Source organism: Mastomys coucha, unplaced genomic scaffold (genome assembly GCF_008632895.1).
Source record: "Mastomys coucha isolate ucsf_1 unplaced genomic scaffold, UCSF_Mcou_1 pScaffold8, whole genome shotgun sequence".
In the NCBI taxonomy this organism is placed as follows: Eukaryota; Metazoa; Chordata; class Mammalia; order Rodentia; family Muridae; genus Mastomys; species Mastomys coucha.
Genome location: NW_022196914.1, coordinates 43,312,937 through 43,320,783, shown reverse-complemented (window position 1 = coordinate 43,320,783; position 7,847 = coordinate 43,312,937). Strand labels below are relative to the sequence as shown.

Sequence of the window (7,847 nt, the reverse complement as noted above, 5' to 3'; positions counted from 1 at the left end):
ATTTTTAACCATTCTATTTCCCTTGTTTTAGTGATAATTTGTGTGTTTGGTTTTGGAAGATCCACCCATGCTTCCTGTGCTCAAGCTCTCTGATCCCATCCACAAGTTGCAGAGGAAGGGTTGTAGTACAGGACCAGGCAGAGTATCTGCAAAAATTCCATGATCTATAAAAGCTTCTGCAGGAAAGAATACAGGTCTCAGATCAAGCCCATCAGGTCTGGGACAGATTTTGATGCCAGGAAGTAGGAACGTATTATACTGAGTGTGCCTCTCTAGTGAAAATGATGCTTGTCTCTGCCACAATTTATAGGAGAAAGATTGCAAAGCTCAGAATACCCAAGATACAATTCACAAACCACATGAAACTCAAGAAGGAAGACCAAAGTGTAGATACTTAGGTCCTTCGTAGAAGGGAGAACAAAATACCCATGGAAGGAAACATGGAGACAAAGTGTGAGCAGAGACTGAAGGAATGACCATCCAGAGACTACCCAACTAGGGAATCCATCCCATATACAGTCACCTAACCTAGACCTATTGTGGATGCCAACAAGTGCTTGCTGACAGAATCTTGTTATAGCTGTCTCCTGAGAGGCTCTGCCAGTGTCTGACAAATACAGAGGTGGAGGATTGTAGCCAACCATTGGACTGAGCACAGGGTCCCCAATGGTTGAAAAAGCTAGAGAAAGGACCTAAGGAGCTGGAGGGGTTTGCAGCCCCATAGGATTAATAACAATATGAACTAACCAGTATGCCCCAGAGCTCCCAGAGACTAAACGACCAACCAAAGGGTACACATGGTAGGACTCATGGCTCCAGCCACAAATGGAGCAGAGGATGGGAGGAGAGGCCCTTTGTCTAGTGAAAGCTTTATGCCCCAGTGTAGGGGAATTCCAGGGCCATGAAGTGGGAGTGGGTGGGTGGGTAAGCAGGGGGAGGGAAAAGGGGATAAAGGGTTTTCTGAGGGAAAACCAGGAAAGGGGATAACATTTGAAATGTAAATAAAGAAAATATCTAATAAAAAAAAGAAAAAACTATTCATTTGCTAAGACCAGCAGGGGCCTGTATTCTTATATGCACCTGAAAAATGTTCCTTTGCTAATCTATGTGCTGGAATGTTGCTGGGATGTTCCTCAGCACTTCTACACAGAGATTCTAATTCAATTGATATGTGGCTGGAGGGCTATATCAATTTTCTCATATGGTGAGAAAGATCAGCCAATCCAATCAATCAGCATTGGGAGGTCAACTATGAGTGTTTCTAGTGACAATTTTATGTCCTTCTAGAACAGGAGAGACAAATCTGGCCCATGACTTCATATAAACTGAATTTGATTCTTACATAATAACAAGTAAGTTACTTTGAATAAGTTTCTTAAATAGTTATTTTACTTAATGTATATTTTGGACATTACACTCATATTTTGCCAAGTGGGTTTTATGTATATGTATATCTAAGCTGAGACATCTCATATGCTAAAGTTAACAAATTGTTAAACCAGACAGCCAGGGCTGCAGCTTCAGTCTAAAGCCAAAGTCCTGAGAAGCAGGTCTGTCTACATTTCAGGCTAAGATAACATAGTTTTCTCCACTTGAGAGCAGAGACATTTGACTTAATTCTTTTTCTCGTACTCAGGCTCCAGTGGTTAAATGATGCCCATCTACTTCAGTAAGGATGATTATTTTAACTCAGTCTTCCAAATAAAGTGTTATAGTCTTTTAGAAATACGTATATAGACACACTTTAAAAAAAAACATTTAGCCGTATAATCCTTAATCCAGCCAAGTGGACAAACTAGAGAAGACATGCTTTGCAGGCTGCAGAGTTGACCCTCATTCATGAAGTGCATAGTCATACTTCTAAAGCACTTAATACCAACCAAATATATGTAGAATATCATCAAAGATATCTGTTAGATACCCAGTTCTCAAATAATAATAATAATAAATAAATAATAATATTAACTGGCTTATGATTATGTGATATGAACACTCTTGAAAATCAATAAACTAAGCAAAGTTCCCAGTGAGTTCTCTAGCACATCTTCATTATTTGTCCAAGTGACACAGTTAAACTGAGGTCATCCAGCCATGAGCAACCCTTCCTCCACTGCCACCATGCTAGTAAGGGTTAGCAGAATCTAACAGATTGCTACAATTACAATAAAATACAATCATACAATCACACATTCATACAGCAGGAAACCGAAATGAGAAAAATAAAGATCTGCTCTAAAATAGAAATATTAGTTGATGCATTTCTCACAAGCTCCCACACTTGACTGAAGCGCAGAACTACTGCAGTTACCAGTTCTTAAATCATATATTGGAAGAGTTCACCTAAACTAACCTCACCCTGCCATCGCCTGCCTTGTTATAATACCTGGTGACCTTACATAATTAGCCAAAGACTATAATAGTAAGCTCAGAATAGCAAGTGAAAATAGAAACTTGAACATGGAATGGAAAACTAGTAGCCAAATACTTGGTTATCATGTGGTTTTTTACTTTCCCGTGTGAAATAAGGGCAGGCACAGAACAACACAGCCACGGTCTTGGCAGGCTTTCTGTGTGGTGGAAGTGGAAGATACGTCTTCCTCTCGGGAGGCAGGTGTCAGCTCCAGGATGAAGGTTATGCGACTCCTCCAGAGGCGTTCACAGGAACTGTGGATGTGTCAGCCAGGCCTGCGCTGTTTGCACTCAGCCTCTTGTCACAATTTCAAAATGTGCGAAAATCACCGATTTAGACAGCGTCATGTGAAACCAGGAGCATTTTTCCTTCTTGTTTTTCATTGTTAGAAATTGTAATTGACCTGTATAAGTAATTTCTGCCAAACGGCTTTAATAGCTGAGCTTTGATGAGTACCTCATTCGCTAATAAAGAAGAAAGGGGAATTTGCTTCAGTAACTCAAGTGTGACAGAACTGTCAACTAGGAAAAACATAATATTTTTATCCCTGAAACAAAGAATAATTTCTCCGTTTTTTTTTTTCCTCCATGCAACACCATATGATCTACAAATCTGGTTTTGCTCAATGCTCAAGAAAACCTCATAGATTAGAAATACTCTTGTTCTTCACTAATTATGTTACTGGGTCCAAATTAAGCCTATTTTCTTAGTAAATGATTTTTTATTCTAATTCTGAATGCCTCCATGGCAGTAAGCCAAGATGTAAAGAAAACATTATTCATTCAAATGGACTCTTAAGTGGGACTAGGAAAGTCTAGTCCATTTTTGTCCATTTTCTCTGATTTGTACCACAGTGTTGCTCTGAAATTTAGGAGCTAGTGTACCTTTCTTACTCCTATCAACTTTAGGTAAGCCATCTGCAGCTCTTAAAATTCTGAATTTTCTACGTCAGCAGAACTCAGAACCTTTGCTATGCAAGTAGTGCGATTCTGTTTAATCACAGTGTTATATAACTCTGCAGATTTGCCAAGGTGCGATGATATTTAGAGGTGGTAGCAAAAGCATTACCTTTCACTCAGTGTTATACTGAGAAACCATGCACAGAGAAGGCTGAACATCCATAAACAGCTTGTGAGAATGCAATGCACTAATTTTTTTTCCTCTTCAGAATTTCGATGGAACAGAAATAGCTGGTTAAAAGTTCGGTCACAACTTTGAGACTCTGTAATAATACACCTACCAAGCTGACAAGTCAACCCCCAGCACTCACCATGGGTTCTCAGTACATTTGGAGCATGGACATCATGGAAAGACTTAACAAGGTGATGGACTGGTGTACCATAGCTACGTTTAGCTCATTGGATGAATACTGACCCCACACATGAGTACACTGCAAAATTCCTTGAGTCACTTTCTTTTGAAATGTTCCTAACTCTGTCTTACTGCAGCATTAATATTATTAATAGAACCGTTTAGGAGATGTTTATAAAAGTGGGCATTTTCTAAAAGTATCCTTATGGAACAGATTATGGGTCCGAAATGTCTTATCATGCAGGTAGGAAATTTATGTTGGCATGAAAATTCTCCAGAAATCTTGAAATAACATGGTGATCTGGAATATTAGTGTAGCAGGTATCAGCAGAGGAAGGGATGCTGAATGCAGTAATTATGAATATGGAGTGTTGTTGACAGCATAGACCAGGACATCACAGGAACACAGTGTAACACTTGTGAACACACTCACAAATGTAAACATACAAAGTCGCTTTCCAGGACAGTGAGTAAAAAGCAGCAGTTTTGAAAACTAGAACTCACCCAATCAGATGTCTATCCAGGAAGAAAGGAACTTATTTTCCATGTTAGTTCACAAATAAATAATATCAGATGGAAATGTAAAAGGCAATAACTGATAAGGAGTCTAGATGGTAACCTAAAATATCTTTTGTAGCATTAATAAATGAAAATCTCTTTAAAAGGGTTCAAAAACCTTAGCCATATGAGGTTCATATACAGCTGGGTAACACTCTAACACTTCTAATTAAGATCTCTTTTTGTAAAAACACATCATTAGGAAAAATAAAAGGGGAGGTTGGTAGATTGTTCAGCAAGAAAAAAGTTATTGTTGCATAAGCCTAATGGCCTGAGTTTAATTCCTGGAAGCCAAGTCAAAGTTGAATGCAGTGGCATACACTTACAATCCTAGAAATTCTACAACAAAATGGGAGACTGAGACAGGAAATCTCCAAAAGCTCAGAGACCAACTAGCCTGGAGTTAATAGAAACAGAACAAGAGAGTGACCTGCTTCCACACCCTATGAAAGACACAACCATCTTCAGAAAGTACTCCCCTGACCTCTACCCAGGTAACACACACACACACACACACACACACACATACACACACAAACACAAACACACAAAGACTTAAAGAAAAATTTAAAAATGTAGGCAGCAAATAGGTAAAGACATTTGTATAACATAAATTATTAAGAACTTGATTACCACTTAAATGGGACAAACTGCTCAATATAAACTTCCTAATAAGTATGCATTTCCCATAACAAAACGCCTTGTAGGTACTAAACAAATCTAACAGCAAGTTATTCTTAAGCTCATCCACACTTCACAATGGACAGAAAATTTAACGCTATTTAATGCTATGGAAAATCCTTCCTTTAGAACAAAAGCTGACAGTCAAAACATTTCAATCCTTTATTCTGAATACTAAGTAGAATGTTTCTCTGGTACAGACCAAAAACAACAAAAACAGTTCAAACATGTAAATAAATTTCTAATGGCTCACTTTGCATCAAATTAATATTTCTTGTTAAAATAGAACTGATCATCTTGGCTATAAGAATGTGCTCAAAATCTTCTTATATGTCTTTATATCTTCAGGCCAGTCCTATTTTCAGAGTCTAATTGTTTAGGGGAACACTGCACCTCTCTGAAAGTGTAACTCAAAAAACTCTGAAAGTATGAGGAAATTGTGTTGTTTAATAGCAAATGGTCACAGAATTCTTGACTTAATCACACCCAGACAAGACTGAAAGCCTCTCTTCCCTTCCCCTTAGTGTGTAACTATACTCCTGTGAATGATGTTCATTTCCTGCTTATATAGATATAGACTAGTGCCTCTTGGCATGCTCCACTAAAACTTAGCTTCTGCTCTCACAAAAAAAAAAAAAAAATGGCCTCAAAACCTAATCAAATACCTGTTTGATGCATCTTCTCTCTGAAAAGGTCATAAAATGCATAAATTTCCTTAAGGAAATTATGCTATTTTAAAGGTAGTTTGGTCAAGTGATACACAGAGAGGTCAGGGAAGGCTTAAGAATCAAAAGGAACATGGAGATTTAAGTCCATTGTGGGAGTTGTAAGGGGGACTTAATGAACACAGACAGCTTAGGTAAACTCTGACTGTGTCTGTGCAACAAAAGAAAATGATAATACTGGCTTCCAAACACAAAGATCAGAAATCCCACACCCCTTTTCATCTTCTTTTATTTGCTAACATTAGTCTTATGTATGACATGGACTCTAGCATGACCATCCAATAAAGAGAGATATCTACAGAGACAAGCCTTGAATATTATGTGAGTGTGTCAGGATCTCAGGATAAGTAATGTCCATTTGCAAGGTGCACTAGGTAGAAGTCTCATGGGCAGTGGAAAGAAAGTAGAGTGATGCCTGTTGGTAACCTCATATGTTAAGTTCTTTTCATGATCCTCCTACAAGTTCTAATAGACAGTAGAAAATAACATCAGCATTCCAGTTATCCAAAGGAAAGCCCCAGTGCTAAGGGCGAGCAAGACTATGCCAAAATTCACACCACACTAAATTGAGGGCAAACATAATCCTTTAAATCAAGTATATTGAAAACCATCCTCAATCTCAAAAGGATTCATTAAGGCCGTGTGCGTTACAGTTGTGTAGCTTGGTCTCGTTCTGGGACAGCAAGCAGTGGGAGCAGGAGCTATCTCTGACTCTGTTACCTGCCTTTGGGACACTTTCCCCTTACTGGGTTGCCTTGACTCACCTTAAAAGAAGAGGAGTTGCCTAAATTTACTGCAGATTAATATGCCATGCTAGATATCCATAGCGGCTGGCCCCTTTCTGAAGACAAACAAAAGAGGAATGGATGGGGGAAGAGTCGGGTACTGGGAGGGAAGTTTGAAAGGAAAATGGAGTAGGGATGTGAAATGAGTAAAATTTTAAAAATTAAAAAAAAGGGGCTCAAATGTATATAACATAAATTACATAGGCATAGCTCCACTTTGTGGTTGATAGATTTAGAAGCATACCTAACTCCTAAGTATAAATTAAAAAGGAAACTAAAACCATTCTTAAATTTTATATAAGATGAACAAATAAAAGTTGGGGCTAAGGCAAAACATGCAGCTCAGCATCCCTCTTGGTGATTCTGAAAATACTACAAAGCAGTAATCTTAAAAACAGCATGATGTGCACATAAAAAGAATAACTGAGAATTAAATACAGTAACAATGGAACAAGTCAGAGTCGGGAAGTAAGCCCACACGCCTGAAGTCAACTGGTTATTTTTTTTAAAAGGTGCTAAGAACATACACTGGAGAGTGAAAGTTCCTTTCTATAAATAATGCTAGAGAAGTTGGAGATCTACGTGCAGATGAACGAAATTATGCCCCATCCCATAACAATTACACATATAAACACAAACGGAATAAAGGTGCAAACACGATGCTTTAAATTATGAAAAAACACGTGGGCGAAATGCTGTAAAACATTAGCATGAACTGGAATTATCTGGACATGACCTCAAAGCATCTATTATACTCTGTTTGCTGCTACATTATTGACAAAAAGTCTAAAGTGAAGCCAAAATCCACCAGCTGATAAGTGGATAAACTAATGGGTAAAGAAAATGTAGTAAAGGTATGATATATGTAGTAAAGGTATATGTTACTGTTCAGTTATAACAAACCAAATGACGTCGTTTTCAGCAACATCAGTGGAACTGGAAAACATTGCATCGAATAAAGTAAGCCATGAACAGAAAACCAGCACCAGGTATTTTTCATGTGTGGAATCTGAGAGCAGTAGTCTTATTGAAGTCAAGAGTCAGGAGATTGTTAAACACAGGAAGAACTGTGGGAAGGGAGAAACAAAGAGGCTCTCCTCCAGGGCTGGTCCCATTCCTATGGGCAGGATTCTGCTCTCTACTGTGCATGGACAGACCATACGTAAAGTTAACATACTGCACATTCCAAAAGAATTAAGAGACAGAATTTTGAAAGTTTTCACTATGATACAATAATAAGTATTAGAATACATGTGCATATGTATATATACATATATATATACAAGTGTATACATAAATATACGTACTTTTCCAACTTTACCACTATACAATTTTAACCTGTATTGAAAAATTGTATTTTAATTCATTTATTTGTAA

General features: G+C 37.9%; 1 long non-coding RNA gene across 1 annotated transcript; it reads right to left on the bottom strand.

The window, feature by feature from the left end:
* Positions 1–2,719: 2,719 nt before the first annotated feature.
* LOC116083789 lies at positions 2,720–7,596 on the bottom strand. The gene is made up of 3 exons (XR_004115914.1): positions 7,374–7,596; positions 6,450–6,526; positions 2,720–2,874 (listed from the first exon to the last, which is right to left on the bottom strand). It is a non-coding gene; the product is annotated as an uncharacterized LOC116083789 (long non-coding RNA).
* Between the last annotated feature and the right edge of the window lie 251 nt (positions 7,597–7,847).